Source organism: Saimiri boliviensis, chromosome 11 (assembly GCF_048565385.1).
Source record: "Saimiri boliviensis isolate mSaiBol1 chromosome 11, mSaiBol1.pri, whole genome shotgun sequence".
Classification (NCBI taxonomy): domain Eukaryota; kingdom Metazoa; phylum Chordata; class Mammalia; order Primates; family Cebidae; genus Saimiri; species Saimiri boliviensis.
This window is the reverse complement of record NC_133459.1, coordinates 107,394,381-107,418,268: the sequence shown is the minus strand read 5'-3', so window position 1 is coordinate 107,418,268 and position 23,888 is coordinate 107,394,381. Positions and strand designations below refer to the sequence as shown.

General features: G+C 34.5%; 1 pseudogene; it reads left to right on the top strand.

The window, feature by feature from the left end:
- The first annotated feature begins 16,793 nt into the window (after positions 1-16,793).
- On the top strand, positions 16,794-17,351 carry LOC101047274 (metabotropic glutamate receptor 5 pseudogene; annotated as a pseudogene).
- Positions 17,352-23,888: the final 6,537 nt, after the last annotated feature.

The window sequence follows — 23,888 nt, the reverse complement described above, 5'->3', positions numbered from 1 at the left end:
ATTTTTTTTTTTTTTTTTTCTGTTCTTAAGACAGAGTCTTGCACTGTAGCCTAGGCTGGAGTGCAGTAGCATGATCTTGGCTCACTGCAACCTATGCCTCCCAGGTTCAAGCAATTATCCTGCCTCAGCCTTCCAAGTAGCTGGGATTACAGGAGCCTGCCACTATGCCCAGCTAATTTTTTGTGTTTTTAGTAGATGGGGTTTCACCATGTTGGTCAGGCTGGTCTTGAACTCCTGATCTCAGATTATCCACCTGCCTTGGCCTCCCAATAGTCTTCTTAACAAATCTACAAAGATGTGGTAGTAGATCTTTCTAATATACTTACCTGATAAAGAATTAGGGCTATGGTTTATACCAGAAAGAGGAAGGAGTGGTGGAGGCTTCAGCAACATGATAGTCAGAGAATGGGTGATGTCAGGCAACATGATATTTATTTGTGGTGGAACTGGTTAGGACCTTTAAAAAGACAAGGATGTGAGCTCGATAGGGTGGTGCATGTCTGTAGTCCCAACTACTTGGGAAGCTAAGGCAGGAAGATCTCTTGAGCCCAGAAGGAATCTAGCCTGGCAATATAGTGAGACCTTTTTCTCTTAAAAAAAAAAAAAAAAAAAAAGAATTAGAAAAAAAGAAAGAAAGAGAGAGAGAAAGAAAAGACAAAGAAACCTAATTTTACATTTTTTTCCTAAAAAAAAGTATTACATTTAAAAAATTGCTGATTATATCAGACAATAAGGTTGTATGTATTCTTGGAAAGAAAGCTGGAGAAGAAGAAAAAGCCACAGAAATTGGAGTACTGATGAGAATATACAGAACCTTAGAAAAGAGTTTAAGAGTGGACTGCTTAGATAAAAGAGGTACATGTACACTCCATCCAGGCCCAAAAAATATTCGGAGAGCAGTCTCCGTCTACATATTTGGAGGACCTTCTCCATATGCAAGAAAGATGGCAGTACTTCTTTATGTTTTTGAATATTTAAATATAGGGTCACTTCTAGAAGACATGAGGACTTTGTATTATCAAGACATGATTAAATTTATTGAATACTAAGCTATAGATACAGTAAAACAAGATAATTATATATATATATGATATACAAAATTATATAACACAAAGAATATTTTATAACAACTTTTTTCAACTACTTTGGGGAGAATACATGAATTGAATCTTGAATGAGGAGATAATAATCTGAGAGCACATGAAGGAATTCTGTCTCCTCTAGAGAAACCAACATATCAAAACACCCTTTAAAATAATAAGTGACATGAAAATACTCATATAATTATATGTTAAATAAACAATACATTTAAGCTGAAAAGTTTAATATTTTATAAGAATATTAATACTTGGAATGGTTAAAACTCATCTAATCCTCCAGGGAAGAAGCAGAATGAAATTAACATTATAGGCTAGACAAAAAACTCATTCAAAATCAAGTCTTTGAGAATCAGGCTAACAGGTATAGTTTCTTGGATGATATTATCAAATTTGGGGGAAACGCAGCCATAGTTTTCATAAAAGTATCACCATGCCTTTTAAATGAGGAGATTTTTAGAAAATTTCCTGCATTCTTATGGTGTAATTTTGGATCATCTTTTCCCTTTAGACAGAGTATATCTCCAGGTTAATGAGTGAAGTACTTCCTAACTGTACTTACATGGTGACAATATGTGTTTTTCTCATACTTTTTGCCAATGTTTGAAGGAGAAATGACAAACAAGCTGTAAACTATGTTGGAGACATGTAGGATGGACATGCAGTTGATTACATGTGTACAATATGTTTTAGCTGAAGCTACCAATACCACAGTTGTCTTTTAATGAGATTGAGGAATAAAATTGTCCTTTCACATTTGCCTCATACATATGTCTTGGACTAAAAAGATTGAAAGATACTGATTTACAGAAGTGCAGAAAATGTAATTTTAACTAAAAATAATTTTATTTGTGTATATATGTGTCTTGGACTCAAATGATTGAAAGATACTGATTTACAGGAGTGCAGAAAAATATAATTTAACTGAAAATAATTATATTTCTTTTAAAATACATTTTACTTTAAAAAACTATAATTTTTAACTATTCATTCAAGCATTAAACAAATATTCATTGCAGATATACTACTATGTGCTACACATTACATTACCTCCTAGACTTAACAAAGAAAATAGAAAAATAAAATCTCTGTCAATAAATGTTCAGTTTTTTGATCTCTAGTTTGGCAAATTAAATTTACTATATTCTTGTCAAAATATGACACAGTGGAAAATATTATAAAAGCATAAATTGCAATGAAAAAGTATGTTATCTCAAAATTAAATGTATCCTGATGAATGGACAAGCCTTAAAATCAATAAAGCAGAATTTTTACAAAAAGTAATGAATGTAACCAGGCAAAGGGATATGGAAAATTCCACCTAGGATGAAGTGGGCCTAGAAATTCACTTCCATTGCTTCAAAGATGAGTTATTATAGGACAGCCTAAATATGGCGGAAAAATTCTGATCATGAAACCAAACTAACTCCTTTCTTTGTGACTAACACTCTATTTCTGGAAAATATGCATTTCAAAACACCATGAAAGGCTGAAATTATGAAAGAGGAATTCAAAAGTTTGAGAGCTCTGCTGGTCTGAGGTGAGGAAAAGAATGTGAGGTTTGAAACACCAAGTCAATTACTCTAAGCATGAACTCTGGGAAATCAAAGGCTATACCCCAGAATGACCCTTTTCAGGTTTAGGATGTACTAAATATTACTATTTATGATTGTTAAACTTAAATTTCATACCTGTTACTTTTTACTCACATCTTTTTCTATGACACAAAATCGATTTTAATGAAAATAATTCATTTGAAAAGTCTTCATTATTTTTCAGTAAGGAAATGCATTACAATGTACTACTAACACTTGATCCTACTTAATATTAGCAAAAGTATACTTACAGGAACATGCTATACATTTTACGGATAAAAGCAATGATGGGCAATAAAAGGCATTTGAAAATTTCACAGTCTTTTGAACACTAAAATAAAATTATTGGTTGCTGATATTTTGTTGAAATTTAAAAATATATATTTAATCACTTGTTTCCACCTAAAGTTTTAAAATGTGATAAATACATAAATAATCATAGAGAATTTTGTTTTGAATTCTTAAGACTTCAATTAGACAAATATTTTCAATGAACACAGCAGGAGTCAAATCTCCTGTCTAACTTGAGTCAGTGTCATTAAAACTATCATCTCTGTTAGAAAAAGAAATTAAAGTTAGCACATCTACAAGGCAGTGAAGCTCGCCAAGTCCCAGTGTCTGCAGGCAGACTGCCCAAACAAACAAAAAGTAAATAAATAAAATAATTAATGTCACTTTTAGCTATTTGTGCTGAAGCACAGTATTGCTCTTTGCTTGAATGGTGCTAGTGGAAGGAGTTTGAAAACAGGAAATGAAAAGGGAAAAAAGAGGTTCTTTCATGAATTACTGAATCTCAAGGCACCAAACTGCCTTAACCTCTGAATTCTCTGCTTGAAAAAAATGCTAATTTACCTTTACTCTTGAAAACAAAAAAAAAATGTTACACGTTAATAGTCTGAGATAACTTAAAATGTAAACGTTAGTTTTTTTATTTTTTAATAATTTTACCCTGTCGAGGTCTGTCTTGCCAGGGAATTTGAAGAAAATAGGCTCCTTATTAACGGTACCTCTAAAAGACACTATTTTTCAAAGAGAAGAAAAACAGTCTTAATTCCATATACAGATAAAAAGTCTCTATTAGTAGAAAACTACATTTTTGGTTTCTAATTTCCATGAAATTTCTTAAATTATTATTACTTTTTATTTCAACATCCTTAAATGGAAGGAAAATGCATTTTTAAAGTGCATGGCCTGTTTTTAATTTTTCCAGCCTGCTTTAGTTGACTATAAGCATGAAAGAAAACCAAAAAACTATTTCACACTAAATGTACTGTAGGAAGGGAGTGGTGTTAGTGGTTAGAGAGTGGGCCTTGTAGCTCAATTTTTTGAGTTCTATTTCTGGCTTAAAGCCTAGCAAATCCTGTGGTTTTGTGATAGTTGCTTATATGGTCATATACGGGCTTGCCTGTCTGAGGATTGGGTGTTGGACATGCTCTCCAGTCCTAAGAAGTGGTGTTAAGTAGAGTCTTGCATTGACTTCCCTACCCCGCTTGAACTAAGATTATATTTCAAACTTGCCACCTGACCCCATTTCTTGAGATACAATTCTTAAAATATTTTATTTCCAGATGTCTACTCACAATGTTGTCTTGTACCTACCTTGTGCAATAATGACTAAATATTGAAATTATACATGTCTTTCAATATTCAGCCTGTACCTCATTGTATCCTAATTATGAAATATAATTTGGTTGTGAGAAATAGGAATCTCCTCTGGCCAGCTCAGACCACAAATAAATTTGCTTGAAAGGGTTCATCAGTATTTCACAGAATCCCATGAAAAATTAATCAACTAAGCACTAACTTGGGAATTAGGGTAGTTTCTGGTCCTTAGTAGAAAGAATTCACGAATTGTTCCACTGGGGTAATGTGAATAGTATGATTGTGCATCTATGATTCTACATGTCCTTTTCTCTCAATTTTATGCTGTAAATTCCCAGAGAAATACTATGATAGGTCTGGAACTATGAAGAGTCCCATCTCTAGATTAGTTCTTTGAGGTCCAGGATTGAGATTATTTTGTTTAGCAGAATGCCTGACATAGTAGTCATGTATGGGTAACAGGAAAGTCAATTCTCAAAAGTGAGTCTTGGAGAACAACCTATAAGTCTCTACTATACTCATCATTTATCCACTCATTCAACAAATCTATAGGCTTCTTATTACCTACCAGACACTATGGTAAGGGCTTAGAACACAAAAGTAAATATAATGGGATTCCTGACTTCAATGAATTGCTGGTCTATTTGTGGAAGAAGATAAATAACTACACATATTGCACAACAACTTTAAGACAAGAATGAACAAAAAATTGTATGAGATGAAAAAGTATAAAAAGGGGAACAATTAACTCCCTAAGAAGAGCACGGAAATTTTACTGGATACAAGTTTTTATACTGGAAATTATACTGGATACAATTATATAGGTTGCAAGTGTGTTTCTATTTTTTTCCACTGGAAAAAATTACCTCAGGTTTCAAGTTACGAAAAAAAACAAACTAAACAAAAAAAGGTAGCTTTAAAAAAAAAAATTACGTAGTAAGAATTCCAAGGTACTTAGCTATTCACATTAGGTCTACAGTTCTGTGAATGATGTCAAGATTTTTTCCTTATAATCACAAGATGGTTGCAGGAACTCACCCTACAAAAGAGCTAAGCTTCCTTTTTTTTTTGGTTGTTGTTTTGTTTTCTGTCTTTTTTTTTTTTTTTTAACAAGAAGGCAAAAGCTGGCAATTGTTTATTTCTCATGGACATGAATCAATTATAGATGTAAAGGAGGCTTTAATAAGAAGGGGTGTTTATTTGGTTTCCTTGAGAGCTTTAGAAGCCATATCACTAATACCCGACACACCAGAGGACTACAGAAACCCTTCTAAAATCTTGCAGGGAGTTTGACTGTCTATTCCTGAATCCTCTGCTCACTTTCCAAGTTGTATTCATATTAGCGATATGCTAAAATTAAATATTTCTTTGCGGAACCTCCTCTCCTTCATATACTCTTTACATTGTGCTCTTATGAACTCCATTTTTATGATATAGGAATTTCCCTTCATCCTCAACCTCTTCATAGAATGTCCTCTTCTCTTTTCCTGACTGAAATTAGGTTTCCATACCTTAGAAACAAAAGGTGAGGTTAGCTTCCTATTTATTTCTCAACAACTGCTTAGAGATTATTAACTCTCCATTCTTACATTAAAAACTGCTGGACAAATGTCCATCATCAATAGATTGGATAAAGAAAATGTGGCACATATACACCATGGAATACTACACAGCCATAAAAAACGATGAGTTTTTGTCCTTCATAGGGACATGGATGAAACTGGAAACCATCATTCTCAGCAAACTGACACAAGAACAGAAAACCAAACACTGCATGTTCTCACTCATAGGTGGGTGTTGAACAATTAGAACATGTGGACACAGGGAGGGGAGCATGACACACTGCAATCAGTAGGTGGGGGTTAGGGGAGGGACAGCGGGGGGGTGGGGAGGGTGGGGAGGGATAATGAGGGGAGAAATACCAGCTATAGATGATGGGAGGATGAAGGCAGCAAACCACCTTGCCATGTATGTACCTATACAACGATCTTGCAAGATCTGCACATGTGCCCCAGAACCTAAAGTACATTTGAGGACTTTGACTTGTTAGTGATTTGGTCTTCTATCTCTTCTACTTGTTTTGCTGCTACACGTCCTGATTACCAAATATTTCACCATTAATTTAGGATTAATCTCTCTATTTACTCTCTGCCTTCATCTTGGAAGTACTACAAAATCCAAGTAAACAGCCAATCTGAAACATTGCTCTCAGTTTTCTATTTTTCTCTTTTTTGGTAGTATAATAACTATCATAATTAATATAATTTATAGTGTTGTGTAATAATATTTAATATAGTACATATTATTTTTATGAAGTATACATATTTTAGCCTGGGCACAGTGGCTCATGGCTATAATCACAACACTTTGAGAGGCAAAGGCAGAAGGAATGCTTAAGCCCCAGAGTTCACAAACAGCCTGAACAATATAGCAAGACACCATCTGTACAAAAACTAAAAAAATTAGTTGAATATGGTGGCATGTTCTTATAGTCCCAGCTACTTGGGAGACTGAGGTAGGAGCATCACTGGAGCCCAGGAGTCGGCCATGCTTGTGTCATTGCAGTCCACTCTGGACAACAGAGTGAGACCCTGCCTCAAAATAAATTTTAAAAATATATTATAGTAATACTAAACTTAGAAATATAATAACTATATCTGGCACTGTACCTGCTACATAGGCAAAAATAATGTTATTATGTTTTTTATCCCTAGAGACTAACTTCATGGCTAGATCCTTCATCTTCTCAATGTTCAAACTGTTCACTTTTTGAAATGTTAACTTTAAACATCTCAACTACAAGCTTCTGTTTTTTTCTTGTGTCTCCCTTAAAGTTATTTTTTCTATATTTTATTTAACTTCACACCAACCTCGATTCCCTAGTTCTTATTTTGTCTCCATGATCCTTTCTTGTTCATGCCAATACTCCATTTTCTAGCTTAAATTTCATGTTTTTTTAAAATCTGAACTACCTTCTTACCACTATTCTCAACACTATCACTCAATAAGCTTCTGTAACATTCTAGAAAAGACCCTATGAAAGTCTAACCTCTCCCAGGTCTGTAACAACTTTAATTCTGAAATTAATAAAGCTACCGCAGCTTTCTTTGGAATTGTGTTACCTGGTCCATTCATTTCCTTTTCATCCTTATGTGTATCTCTCTCTCTCTCTCTCTCTCTCTCTCTCAACACATATATATATATATATATATATATATATATATATATATATATATATATGTTTACCTTTGTTCAGTAGGAGTTTCTTTTTTAAAAAAAATTATACTTTAAGTTCTGGGGTACTCCATCAAAAGTGGGTGAAGATATGAACAGGCATTTCTCAAAAGAAGACATTTATGCAGCCAACAAATATATGTGTATCTATATTTAAGATGGGTTTCTTGTAGACAACATATCATTAGGCATTAGTTTTTATTCACTCCAAAAATTTCTTTTAACTGGTAAAGGTCATAGACATTAAAAATGGTGATTAACATAAGTGGAACAATATCTACCATGCATGTTATGGTTTTCTTTGTTGACCTTCTCTGTTCCTATTTTTTCACACATTTTCTGACTTTTGTGGTTTTAGTTGAGCATTTTATAGCATTCTATTGTCTCTTAATTCTTAGGATATCAATGAAACTTTATTTGTACATTTTTAAGTAAAAAGCAAAAAATAAAAAAGTTGCCCTAGTTTGCAACATATATTACAGCTAAAGTGAGTCCACATTTAAAAAACCCTACTGCTTCATGTGTAGTGCAAGTAGATTATGAAAATAAATATTCCCAACTCCTCCTTCTCATCCCTTGTGTCATTGCTGTCACTTGCATACATTGAGTAACATACAATCATTGAAATCATTATTGATGTTAATATTATTGTGAATAAACTGTTATCTACTAGATCAATTAAGAATGAATTTTAAAAATATTTTAATTGCACGCATTCCTTCTCTAATTCTCCTTCTCTCTTTATGTAGAAATATTTTCCCTATATCATTATCCTTATCTCTGAAGAACTTTTTAAAACATTTCCTGCAAGATAAGTCTACTCAGAACAAATTCCCTCAATGTTCATCTCAGAAAGTTTTTATTTCTCCTTAACTTTTAAAGGATAATTCCACATCATGCAGAATCCTATGTGGATTTTTGTTTGTTTGTTTGTTTGTTTCTCAACACTTTAAATATTTTGCTCTCTTCTCTTCTTGCTTACATGATTAGCAGAAGTTAGATGTTATTCTAATTGTTGACCCTTTATACATAATCCTTTGTTTCCTCTTGTTTCTTTCAAGACTTTTTATTTACTTTTGATTTTCTGTGGTTTGCATATGATATGCCTAGGAGTAGTGCTGAGGTTTTTTGTTGTTGTTGTTGTTTTGTTTTTATCCTGCTCAGTGTTCTCTGAGCTTCCTCAACCTGCAGTTTGGTATCTAACATTAATTTGGGGGAAATTCTCAGTTATTATTGCTTAAAATTACAAATTTTATAAATTTTATGTTGTCAGATATAGGATTTCCATATATATTTATTCTTGAGGTTTAAAGTGTAACACAGTAATTTTAAAATACTTTAATCATTTGGAGTTGTGTTTAAAATGTATTTAGCAATAAGATATTAGCATCAGTCTGGGGTAAATTATTTCCTCACAACAGTAGTGACCAAGTGTTCAGGATTAAGTGAGTAAGAAGCATTAAGCATCTCATATCCCTGAAACTTTTTCACTCACAATGCAATGGCTGATCACTGTACCACTTCTAAGGCATTCTTGGTAGCTCTAATGAATGTCCCATGGATCTATGTTTCTCTAATGGAAACAGGCACTTTCTCTCTGAATATCTCTCATTTCCAATACTGTCCTGTAAATGCTAATGTCATGTTCTCTGTGGACTCTCAGCTTTTTCTCCTCAACTCAGTGTGTCTTCCTCATATTACCTGGCTTTACACTTTCATGGCATTGCTCAGAAAAACTCTCTTAGCAATGATAAGAAACAGTAATAACCTATACTTCATTTGTTTTTCACCTCTCAGGGATCACTATCCTTTCTTGCCTGATGCCTTATATCTTAAAACATTTGCCTCATCTACTTTTTTAAGTTTTTAATTATTTTAGGTAGGATAGTAGATTGAATCATCATTACACTATCTGTATTGGAAGCAGAAATCACTCTATTGTTTTTTAATACAATCTTTAAAATGCTTTTTCACCTTGACTTTCACCAACAAACACAGTAAAACCATATCTTCAAGAATAATTTCAAATGTAAATATTCTTATTTGTATTTATTCCATTAATTAGCTTTTACATACTCCTCAAAATACCATTGGATGATGCCATTCAGGCAGGATCAGACTAGTGTGAAGCAAGGCAATCACCTAGAGTGCAACACTTAATGAGGCTTTCATTCTCCGGGTCATATAAGTGCACAACCTTGAGGGTTAATGCCTTTTTAAGAGTGGGTCTGGGAGTAACAGACGCTCTCATCATTTGTTAATGTATAAATATAATTCAAGTGCCTATTCACTAGAGGTCCTGAAAGTCTTATGGAGCCACATTCAGGTTCCATATAGTGTTATGTTATTAAAGTGCAAATTGAGGGCCAGACACAGTGGCTTGCACTTGTAATCCCAGCACTTTGGGAGGCTGAGGCAGGCAGACCACAAGGCCAGGAGTTCAAGATTAGCCTGACCAACATGGTGAAACCCTGTCTCTATTAAAAATACAAAAGTTAGCTAGGTGTGGTGGTGCACGCCTGTAATCCCAGCTACTTGGGAGGCTGACTGATGCAGGAGAATCGTTTGAACCCAGGAGGTGGAGGTTGAGTGAGCCTACATCACGCCACTGCACTCCAGCCTGGGCAACAGAGCAAGACTCTGTCTCAAAAAACAAATAAAGTACAATTTGGTATATATCTCTTTTTCCAAAATTGTGACCTTTAAAAGTAAAAGTGGAGGAATGTGTTTTGTTTACTTTCCACAAGTCTAAATTAAGATACTTTTTTGTCCAGAGTCTGAAGATTGTTGATTCTTGTTGTCATTGTTGTTTTTGGTACTGGATATTTACTTAAACAAGTAATCAGAAAATGAGGAGAATAAATTTAAAAGTTGCTATAGGCAGGTTTATCTCCTACTTTATTCAAAGTGTAGGAATGCTTGGTGTGATATACCTTGGAATAAACTGGAAATTTTCCATACATGGAGTATGGTAAATAATGGTAATTGTACATTTAGACTACTGTCTAGTCCAATAAACAGCTCTGAGACTTTGGGTAAGAGTCTCTAAAAGAAGCTACTTCTGGGAGCAATCCCCTATATTGGAAGTCCTGATTTTTTTTTCCTGTTATTTCAAAGGCTTCAGAGATAAATTGTGAAATGTCAAAACTCAAAAACTTCTACTATACAGAATTAGTGAGGACCTTCCAAATATTTTGAAACAAGAGCCCTATAATTAGTGTCACTTTCACGAGATTGGAATTGGTGTATCAACAAGGAATATTAATACTTGTTAGTAATCAAATAATTTCTACTCTGAGCTATATAATCAACTGGGCACTGGGTACTTACAAATGTTCAAAAGACACTGCTAATGTCTTCATGGGGCTTACAGTCTGTTAGAGGAAACAGATCCCCTAAAAATATGACATAAAATATATAAGTGCTACACAAGAGATGTAGCTATTATGACAGCTATAAATGAAAACATTTACACTTGGCAGGGTAAGTGTCCCTAGGAAATGATACTTGAATGAAAGAAATTCAGAGTATGAATTACCTAGGCAAAAGAACAAGGAAGAGAATTTTAGGAAGAGAGAACAACGCATAAGTAGAGGGAGAAAATGGTAGAAAGGACTGAAAGATGACTGGTATACCTTGACTGGGAGAGAATGAGGAGACACAATGGCAATAAGACATTGGAGATAACTTAGGGATAAATTATGTGAAAGCTGTTTGTCAAATTATTATGCCAGCAATGAGAAGCCAATAAAATATTTTATACTGAATATAAAAGTTATCATACTTAATTTCAGAATATTTGCCTTGGATATGATATGTAGAACAGTTTGGAGGTGTGCCAGTGGGTGTTTGGAGACTATTTAAGAAGTACTTGAAGTATACGTTGCAGAGTTAATGTGAACCTAAAGATAAAGGGTGGTAAAAATGGAAATAAATGAATAGATTCAAGAGATGCTTTGAAGGCCAAATTGGCAGTTTTGACTTACTTTGTATTTATAACTTAGTGAAGCTGTTGATAGAAGAATCAGACATATAATTTAAATTCTGTGCACTGAATCTTTGTGAGGATATATATTTACCAGAATATCTTAATTCTAGTACTTCATGGAGAATGAAAGATTTTAGATATATAACTTGGGACTAATATGGAGTATAGCCCAGACAGAATTCATATGTAATTTGAGAGATATGTCAAAAAAATACATGGAAAGAGGTAGAGGTAGATCAAAAGATGAGGGAAGGAGATTTTGTAATGTAGGTTTTTTTTTTGTTTTTTTTTTTTTTTTTTTTTTTTACATGAAAGGCAGGGAATTACAATTCAAAAGTTTCAGAATCAAGTTCTCACTGTTATCACATTCTGGTTCTAACATTGGAGCAGACCACCTAACACCTGGATATTAACTCAGAGATATTGTGGGCAGAGACACAGAACAGGATAATGTAATTAGAAATAAATTTAATCAATGAGGTGAAAGACCTGTACACTAAAAACTATGATATTGATTAAAGAATTTGAAGAGAATACAGATAAATAGAATGATAGCTTGTGTTCATGATCAATATTGTAGTATAATTAATATTGTAAACACGGTGATTCTACTCAAAGAGAACTACAGACTCCATGCAATCTTTAACAAAATTGAAGTGACATTCTTTAGAGAAATAGAAAAAAAAATACCAAAATTTGTATTGAATCACAAAAGATTCAAGGGAGCCAAAGCAATCCTAAGAAAGAAGAACAAAGCTGGAGGCATTATACTTTCTAATTTCAAAGTGCACTACAATGCTACAATAATCAAACCAGTGTGGTAATTGCATAAAAACAGACACATAGACCAATGCAATAGAATCAATAACTCAGAAATAAACTCATGCATATATGGTCAACTAATATTTGACAAGAGTGCCAACAATACACAAAATAGAGACATGATAATCTCTTAAATAAATGGTGTTGGGAGATTGGATATCCTCATTAAAAAATAAAATTAGTCTACACTTGATCAGCATACCTGAATGTGATGGGGAGAATGAATCCAAGTTGGAAAACACTCTTCAGGATATTATTCAAGAGAACTTCCCCAACCTAACATGGCAGGCCAACATTCAAATCCAGGAAATGCAGAGAATATCACAAAGATATTCCTCATAAAGAGCAAACCCAGGGCACATAATTATCAGATTCACCAGTGTTGAAATGCAGGAAAAAAATCCTAAGGGCAGCCAGAGAGAAAGGTCGACTCACCCACAAAGGAAAGACCATCAGACTCACAGCGGATCTCTCGGCAGAAACTCTACAAGCTAGAAGGGAGTGGGGGCAAATATTCAACATACTTATAGAAAAATACTTTCAGCCCATAATTTTATATCTGGCCAAACTAAGCTTCATAAGAGAAGTAGAAATAAAATCCTTTATGGACAAGCAATTGCTGACAGATTTCATTGCTACAAGACCTGCCTTACAAGAACTCCTGATGTAAGTACTAAACATGGAAAGGAACAACCAGTACCAGCCACTACAAAAAGGTACCAAATAGTAAAGAGCATCAACACAATGAAGACACCATGTCAACTAATGGAAAAAACAACCAGCTAGCATCAAAATGGCAGGATCAATTTAACACATAATAATAGTAACCTTAAATGCAAATGGACTAAATGGCCCAATCAAAAGACACAGACTGGCAAATTGGATAAAAACTCAAAACCCATCAGTGTGCTGTATCCAGGAAACCCATCTCACATGCAAGGACACATATAGGCTCAAAATAAAGGGATGGAGGGAGATTTACCAAGCAAATGGAGAGGAAAAAAAAAAAAAAGGAGTTGCAATCCTAGTCTCTGATAAAATAGACTTCAAAAAAAACAAAGTTCAAAAGAAACAAAGAAGAGCATTATATAATGGTAAAAGGATCAATGCATCAAGAAGAGCTAACGATCCTAAATATATATGCAACCGATACAGGAGCACCCAGATACATAAAGCAAGTTCTTAATGACCTACAAAGAGACTAAGATTCCCACCCAATAATAGTGGGAGACTGTAGCACTCCACTGTCAATAATAGACAGATCAATGAGACAGAAAATTAATAAGGATATTCAGAACTTGAACTCAGATCTGGATCAAGTAAACCTGTTAGACATCTACAGAACTCTCCACCCCAAATCCACAGCATATACATTCTTCTCAGCACCACATCATACCTACTCTAAAATTTACCACATAATTGCAAGTAAATCACTCTTCAGCAAATGCAAAAGAACAGAAATCATAACAAACAGTCTCAGACCACAGTGCAATCAAATTAGAACTCAAGATTGAGAAACTCACTCAGAACTGCACAGCTACATGAAAATTGAACAACTGGTTCTTGAATGTTGACTAGATAAACAGTGAAATGAAGGCAGAAATAAGGATGCATTTTGAACCAATAAGAACAAAGACACAACATACTAGAATCTCTGGGACACATTTAAAGCAGTGTCTAAAGAAAAAATTATATCAATAAATGACCACATGAGAAGCAAGGGAAGATCTAAAATTGATACCTTATCATCAAAATTGAAAGAGCTAGAGGAGCAAGGTAAAAAACAAAAACAAAAACAAAAACAAAACAAAAACTCAAAAGATAGCAGAAGACAAGAAATAACTAAGATCAGAGGAGAACTGAAGGAGATAGGGACACACACAAAAAAAAACCTTCAAAAATCAATAAATCCAGGAGCCGGTGTTTTGAAAAGATCAACAAAATAGACCACTAGCCAGATTAATAAAAAATAAAATAGAAAAGAATCAAATAGATGCAATAAAAATGATAAAAGGTATATTACCACCATTTCAACAGAAATACAAACTACCATCAGAGATTACTACAAACAACTCTATGTACATAAACAACTGAACCTGGAAGAAATGAATAAATTCCTGGACACTTGCACCTTCCCAAGCCTAAACTACGAAGAAGTCAAAACCCCAAATAGACCAATAACAAGGGCTGAAGTTGAGGCAACAATTAATAGCCTACAAACCAAAAAAAGGCCAGGCCCAGATGGGTTCACAGCCGAATTCTACCAGACATACAAAGAGGAGCTGGTACCACTCCTGAAACTGTTCCAAACAATACAAAAAGAGAGAACCCTTCCACATCATTTAATGAGACCAACATCATACTGATAACAAAACATGGCACAGACTCAACAAATAAAGAAAACTTCAGGCCAATATCCATGATGAACATAGATGCAAAAATCTTCAATAAAATACTGGCAAACCAATTGCAACAGCACATCAAAAAGCTTATCCATCACAATCAAGTAGGCTTCATCCTGGGGATGCAAGGCTGGTTCAACATATGCAAGTCTATAAATGTAATTCACCACATAAACAGAACCAAAGACAAAAACCACATGATAATCTCAATCATGCAGAGAAGGTCTTAGACAACATTCAACAGCTCTTTATGCTAAAAACTCTCAATAAACTAGGTATCAATGGAATATATCTCAAAATAATAAAAGCTATTTATGACAAACCCACAGCCAATATCATACTGAACGGGCAAAAACTAGAAGCATTCCCCCTGCAATCTGGTGTAAGACAAGGATGCCTACTCTCACTACCCCTATTCAATATAGTATTGGAAGTTCTAGCCAGAGCAATCAGGCAAGAAAAAGAAATAAAGAATATTCAATTAGGAAAGGAGGAAGTCAAATTGCCTCTATTTGCAGATGACACGATTGTATATTTAGAAGGCCACATCATCTCAGCCCAAAATCTCCTTAAACTCATAAGCTAATTCAGCAAAGTCTCAGGATACAAAATCAATGTGCAGAAATCACAAGCATTCCAATAACAGACTAACAGAAGGCCAAATCAAAAATGAACTGCCATTCACAATTACTACAAAGAGAACAAAATACCTAGGAATACAACTAACAAAGGATGTAAAGGACCTCTTCAACGAGAACTACAAACCACTGCTCAAAGATATAAGAGAGAACACAAACATACAGAAAAACATTCCATGCTTTGGGTTAGGAAGAATCAATATTGGTTAGGAAGAATCAATATTGTGAAAATGGCCATACTGCCCAAAGTAATTCATAGAGTCAATGCTATCCCCATCAAGCTATCTATGACCGTCTTCACAGAACTGGAAAAAACCACCTTAAAGTTCATATGGAAACAAAAGAGAGCCCACATAGCCAAGACAATTCTAAGCCAAAAGGACAAATCTAGAGGCATCACACTACCTGACTTCAAACTATACTACAAGGCTACAGTAATCAAAACAGCATGGTACTGGTATCAAAACAGATATATAGACCAATAGAACAGAACAGAGGCCCCAGATGAACACATCTATAACCATCTGATCTTTGACAAACCTGACAAATATAAGCAATGGGGAAAGGATTCCCTGTTTAATAAATGGTGTTGGGAAAACTGGCTAGCCATGTACAGAGAGCAGAAACTCAACCCCTTCCTGACAGCTTACACTAAAATTAACTCTAGATGGATTAAAGATTTAAACATAAGAACTAACACCATAAAAACCCTAGAAGAAAAACTAGGGAAAACCACACAGGACATAGGCATAGGCAAGGACTTCATGACTAAAACACTAAAAGCATTGGCAACAAAACCAAAATAGACAAATGGGATCTAATTAAACTCCAGAGCTTCTCTACAGTAAAAGAAACTATCATTCAAGTGAACTGGGTAAAAATTTTACCCATTCATCAGAATGCTCAGCAAACTGGCACAAGAACAGAAAATCAAACACCGCATGTTCTCACTCATAGGCAGGTGTTGAACAATGAGAACACATGGACACAGGGAGGGGAGTATCACACACTGGGGTCTTTTGGGGGGAATAGTGGAGGGACAGTGAGAGGTAGGGAGGTTGGGGAGGGAAAACATGGAGAGACAATGCCAGATATAGGTGACGGGGGGATGGAGGCAGCAAACCACATTGCCATGTATGTACTTATTTAATAATCATGCATGTTCTTCACATGTACCCCAGAATCTAAAAAGCAATAAAATATATATATGTATAAATAAAAATAAAATAAAATAAAATTAGATGCCTATTATACACCACTCATTAAAAAATCTTGAAATAGATTAAACTGAAATGCAAGTCCTGAAACTATAAAAGCGAAAAAAGAAACATAAGGTAAAAGCTTTTTGACAATGCTCTTTGCAATGATTTTTTTGGATACATCAAAAGCACAATAAATAAAAGCAAAAATAACAATATGGCATTCAGAGAGTGGAGGCCATGCTGCATACCCTGGAAAGAAACAATTCAGACCCCACACTCTTGCCCAACATCACACTGGGCTGCGAGATAAGGGATTCCTGCTGGCATTCGGCTGTGGCCCTAGAGCAGAGCATTGAGTTCATAAGAGATTCTCTCATTTCTTCAGAAGAGGAAGAGGGCTTGGTACGCTGTGTGGATGGCTCTTCCTCTTCCTTCTGCTCCAAGAAGCCCATAGTAGGGGTCATTGGGCCTGGATCCAGTTCTGTAGCCATTCAGGTCCAGAACTTGCTCCAGCTTTTCAACATACCTCAGATTGCTTACTCGGCAACCAGCATGGATCTGAGTGACAAGACTCTTTTCAAGTATTTCATGAGGGTTGTGCCTTCAGATGCTCAGCAGGCAATGGCTATGGTGGACATAGTGAAGAGGTACAACTGGACCTATGTATCAGCTGTGCACACAGAAGGAAGCCAGGGCTCCCAAACAGGATTCTTCTGTGCACTTTACCTAATGTTCCTGAATAACAAGATCAATGCATATCTGGTTTACTAAATAAATCCACCAGCAATTTCCCTTATGCAAATAACTTACACATTTCAATAAAAACATGTTAGCTCTTAAAAATATATATATTATATCAAAAAAGTATTTAAAAAAGTATTATATCAAACTAAAGCTTCTGCGCTGCAAAAGAAACAATCAACAAAATGAAAAGAAAATAAATTTTATCTTACTCTTATGAAGAAAATATCCATGATATGGTTTGGCTTTGTGGCCCCACCCGAATCTCATCTCGAATGGTAATCCTTCCTAAACACCTAGATTACAATTTGAGATGAGATCTGGCTTTGGATACAAAGCCAAATAATATCACAGATATTTTGAGAGGTGGGAGATGATTAGATCATGGGAGCTGCTTCCTCCATGCAGTTCTCATGATGGTAAGTGAGTTCTCATGAGATGTGATCTGATGGTTTTATAAGTGTTTGGCAAGTTCCTTCTTAACTCATATTTCTCCTCCTGCTGCCTTGTAAAGGAGGTGCCTGCTTCCCTTTCACTTTCCACCATAATTCTAACTTTCCTGAAGCCTCCTCAGCAATGTGGTACTGTGAGTCAATTACACCTGTTTCCTTTATATATTACCTAATCTCAGGTATTTCCTCATAGCAGTGTGAGAATGCATTAATACAATCTGCAAGCCATATATCTAAAACAGGTTTAGTATCCAGCTTATGCAAGAAACTCATAAAACTCAATAACAAAAATCAATCAAACAAACAATAAGAAAAACTAATAATTCAACTAAAAATGGAGAAAGTGTTTGAATAGACATGCCTCTAAAGAAAATGTACAAACGATCAACAGGTACGTGAAAAAGATATTCAACATCACTAATCACCAGAAAATGTAAATCAAGCCTACAATGAATTATTACTTCACACCTGTCAGGATGACTGCTATCAAAAAGATAAGAGACAATAAATGTTGCAAAAACATAGAGAAAAGGGAACCCTTGTACACTGGGGAGAAGGGGGGCAATACAAATTGTTGGAGTTGTTATGGAAAATAGTACAGAGGTTCCTCAAAAAATTAAAAATAAAACTACTATATGACCCAACAATCTCACTTCTAGATAAATATCTGAAGGAAGCAAAATCAATAGTTTGAAGAGATACGTGTACTCCCATGTTTATTGCAGCATTACTCACAATAGCTAAGACATGAAAACAACCTAAATGGTCACTGACAGATGAGTGAAGAAATTGCAGTGTGCATATATGTGTGTGTATGTATGTGTGTGTGTATAAATATGTGTGTGGGTGTGCATATATATGTATCAATTAAATATTTTGATACTTTAATTATGGCTGTTTAAAAAATTTAGAAAAAAATACATTTGTGTCACAAGGTCTCTACAACAACAAAAAAAAACTTTTTTTTGTTGTTTTGTTTTTGTTTTCATATCTATAAAAGAAAGAAGAAATTAAGATAAAATAGTTGAATACCATAGAACCACGTGTGTTAGGTTTGTACTTAGAAACATACCTTGGTACTGGAAAGAACAGAAAAATGCTTGTAGTATCTCAGAACATAGACTTCATGTTTGTAGAAACTTTGTGTTTTTCTTTTAGAGACAGAGTCACACTCTGTTGTCCATGCTGTGTGCAATGGTTCAATCTCAGCTCACCACAACCTCCCACCTCCCCGGTTCAAGCCATTATCCTGCCTCAGCCTTCAAGCAGCTGGACTTACAGACATGCATCACCATGCCCAGCTAATTTTGTATTTTTAGTTGAGATGGGGTTTCTCCTTTGGTCACGCTGGTCTTGAGCTCCTGGTCTCAGGTGATCTGCCCATCTCAGCCTCCAAAAGGGCTGAGATTACAGGCGTGAGCCACTAAGCCTGTCCTAATCTGTGAATGCTATTGAAAATTTACTTAAATTAATGTGAAGGAACAAAATAGGCATAAACCTACAAAGACAAAACGAAAGACAGTAGATATAACAAACATTTCTATCGATAAAATTCTAGAAGCCAGAAAATGGTTGGAAAGTGGTACTTCGGTTTAGAAGACGAAAAAAAATAAAATCTAAGTGTTCAGAGAGCAAGCCTACAATAAGATCTTCATGTCAAAGAAACCACTAACTCTTCATGCATAGAGACACCACTTACCTCTGGATAATGAATATTAAAAATTTTTGAAGTTTATAAGAACTATTTAGACCCTCTAAGTGTTTAGACCCTCTAAGTCTTTCCCCTGTTTGAAAAAAAACAGGCACATTTTCTGACCACCCCTGGCAAAAGAATATGGAAAGACTGAACAAGACAGATTGTATTTAGGGATTAATGCAGAAGCTGGGAATGGGCATGAAGCATTGTTCTTAAGGAAAATAGTGGAAAAGTAAATTTTAATATGAAAGTCACTTCTACCTCTGGATTCTCAATATTCCTAATTGCATTGCTTTGTGTGAAGTGAGGCACAAAAATTGAAGATCTTCTCTCTACTGTTATTGCTGTGAGCAATAAAATGTCCTTTTTCTTGGGCTCATTAGTCTTGTGTCTTCTGTCAGTATCCATGAAAATGAGGCATATTAATGTGTTAGCTTGCAATTAGGGTAAAATATCAACCCCTTCATAACTGGTAACAATCACATACTTACAAATCAGTAAACAAGGCCCACAAGGTTAGGTGATATGTTCAGGGTCACAACTAACAGAGCATAAGGTCAGATATGAACCTGTCTATACAACTCCAACTTCATCAGTGGATATGCTATTTGAGTTAACTATTTGATAAGGGAGACATTTGGTAAAAGGATTTAGTGATGGGAGAAGTTATCTGTGTAATATATTCACTTAAAATATATCAGGTTTTCATTGACATGGTTATTAAGAATTATCTATAAATACTTCTTTGAAGAAGCAGCTTTACCTTCCCTTAAAGCAAACAAAACTCTAAGCATGGTCTTTAAAATCTGCAATGGATCCTGGAACAGTAAACTTTTCCTGAATGTTACTATAATATATTCCTTCTTTTGAAAGAGTTCTGGATGACATTAATTAAACAATGAGGTATTAAAATAATGTGATGTCCAGGAATTCTGCTCTTTATTATTTGTAACTTCAAAACAAGAGTGGCAAGTGTTTAGTCCAACAGAAAATAAAAATCCAACTGGAAAAACCACAAAGTGATTTCAAACACGTGAAGCTGCTGCTACTTCTGAATAATGGTTAGCCTTGACCAACATCTTTTCTTTCCCACTTCTTCTGATTGCCTTCCAACTACGGGAACCACAGGAATTAGCTCTAGGCAAACAAAGCTCTGGACGTGTGATAGTAATCTCTGCCACAAAATACATGAACTAGTCTGGAAAACTTCACCTTCAGAATGAGACTTTCATTTTTGTTAATGCATTGCAAACTTTTTCTGAGATGCCTATGCTAGTTAGAACTCAATGAAGCTGTATAGTGGATAACAAAAGGAAAAGAAAGTAATAATTCCTGAAAAATCTATAAAAACACTTTCTTCCCAATAGTCTTCCTTTCCTTTTCATTCTTTCAAGCTCCTAATACAGTGAAAAACAAACAAACAAACAAAAGGATATTTCACTATTTAACAAAAAGGTTATTGTTAAAAATTCAAATTTGTCTTGGTAGCCAAAGTTTCCCTGACGTCTTTGGATTTCTGAAGGTAGTCTAGCAGCCTCAGGAGGTTGGGAGGAGCAGAGTAACACATTCACACTGATTTCTCCTCAACAACTGTTTCAGCTCCCACATCTGTTTCTCTAGGCATTTAAGTATCAAGATATGTTATCAGTGACAGACTCAAGATTCAAATCCTAAAGTACAATAAAAAGAAAAAGAAAAAAAAAAAAGATTCAAATCCAATACCCCTTAACCCTCAAATTGAAATATTTCTATTTCTTATTGTTAAATTAAATAATCAGCAATTAGCCTGAGATTGTCTCTATGCCTTGAGTTTCCATAGGGAAAATAACAACAACAACAACAACAAAAACTCTGTAAATAACCTATTACATAAACACATCAAAACCTAACTTAGGAGGATATATATGGGTGTATAGATATTCATTAGCTAGGTTTCCAATAATGGACAGATAACATTCATCCAATCCTAGAAAGGCAACTGCTCAGATCATGACCAAATAAGGTAAATGCCTCATCAAACCACACCCAGATAAGGCCAGTGCCTAGCTGTAGCCAATCAGGTGATTGCTCTACTCTGCCTGGTATCTGGCTTGTAAAAGTTCTCTGCTCATGCTTCTGGGTAGAGTTCACTGAACTTCTTCTGGCTCATGAATTGTTCTTTGCTGAAATGAACTGTGTGAAATTTAATTTCTCTAAAGTTTTTAACATTTGCTGGCTTCCCAGTGGAAAACACCTCAATGGAAGATAAAGACAAGGATCCTCTAAAATGGCAATAAGCAGCATCAAAACCCAAATTTTCCTTATTTTAGAGTTTTCCAGTGACTTCATATAGTCCTCAGAACTCAAAAGCATAAGAAAATGTAAACAGAAATCAGATTATGCAGGAGCAAATTACAGCCATATCAAAAATTTAAATATGACATTTTTAGCCAAGGTCTTCTTCAATTATTTTTTCTTATAGGAAGAGCACTGCGGAATTGAATGTAAAAATTATGCTTATCCATATCCATTAGCATGTAAGCATCAAAACATTTGATGCTGAAATTTAGTGCCTGAAAAAATGTTGATCATCTAGCAAATTGCTGATTGATAAAAGTTAAATATGTGAATAAAACAATGAGTGATTAAACTAATTTTTGTTTCTGTCTCTAAGTTCAATTTCAGCTAATCTCATGTCTAAGCTAATTCACGCCACAGTTTCTGGACTAACTCAGATCATATCTGAATGTATTAGAAACTTTATATTTATCGATAGGTAGTGTCTAGAATTAATCTTGAGGTTTTGTCTAGGTGCTCCATAAGCCTGTGATTTGCTTTTAAGCTTCCCGAGCCATGTAGGGAGAGCATTTCTAATTTAGTCTTCATTGCGTAAATCAGGTCTGTATGAGTAAGTTCCTTCTAGCATCAGAGATCTATCTTAACGAGTGAAGTTTTGATCTTCATTCTAACCCTATCTTCTTTCCACAGAGGCTGTACTCATACTTTGTTCCAGCAACTGATTGGTTTGTTACCTTGCTACAGATATCAACTACCACACCTATCAGGTATTATGCAGTAGTTTATATTACTTAATGTATTTAAAGTTTTCCCTAAATTATACATTCTTCAAAAGCAATGACTTTCTTGTTTTGTTTAATCCATTTATCAAATACTATGCTAGGACTATAATAAATATTCAATAAATGTTTCTTCATGAACTAAACATTTTTTATTCTAGCAATTTTCCTCTGATACTCAATATGACAGAACATAAATTTTTCTGTTCAGTAGTAATCCAGATTATTCATGATTATTTTGAAATTACTATTTTATTTTATTCTACTGATACATAATAGATGCACATAGTTTTAGGGCACAGGTGATAACTCAATACATTCATGTATTTAGTAAAGATCAAATCAGTGTAATTGAGATATCTATAACATTAAATGTTTGCCCTTTATTTATGTTAGAAAATTTCAAGTTATTCTCTTCTCACTATCTGAAGTTAGTATTTCTAATTTTAAGCTATGTGTTTTTAAAAAGCTATTATAACTTTATTTACATCAGTCTTACATCTACTGTTCATAATACGATTTTCTCAGCTTTCCCATCAACAACATTCATTTTAAACTTTTCAACAGGCAATTTTAGTTTACATTAAGTAGTCTTAAAGTTTTGAATAAAGCAATCAATATCATCCATGCGCTCAGCAAGAAAAATAAACAATATAATTTTAGAAGTATTTAGCTGAATGAATGAAATTTAGACAGCTATCATTTAAAAGACAAACTCAACAAATACTTATTAGACATCTTTGCCTTGTACTATGATAGATACTGGGAAGGAGATAAATGAGTTAGAGGAAATTTTTTTCTGCCTCTGTGGAGCTAAGGAACCATGTGGGTAGCATATATATCTAAGTTTAAAATAACAATTATCTGTACCCCAATTAGAGGTTCAGATAAACAAGAGATCAGTGTAGCCTAGAGGGGATAAAAAAGCCTCCTGTGGACATGGGAATTAACCCTAAGCCTTTTGAGGTTGATATAACAGAGTGGAGAAAATTAACCATGTGGAGCAAGAACACTTGCACATCTGTAAGGAATGGAAAGATGGCCATTTTCTTGGGATAAAAAAGATATAAAGCTGGGAAAATGTCTTGGTACAGTTATAGTGCACTACAAATGATGTTAAAGCACTCTTTTATTCTTTTCTCTACTGAATGTGAATTTTAAAAGAGAGAGAGAAATAAATCTGAAATTAATGATAAGAGGATATTATACTTGCGCTTCATCCCAAAAGGTATATTTTATGATTTGAGAATTCAGCAGGAAATAGGTGGCTCATTCACAGGGTTTAGTTGAAGAGCATTTAATGAAGGAACTATTTACAGGAATGTGAAGGTTTAAGGAATCCCAGTGAATCACACAGAGAGTA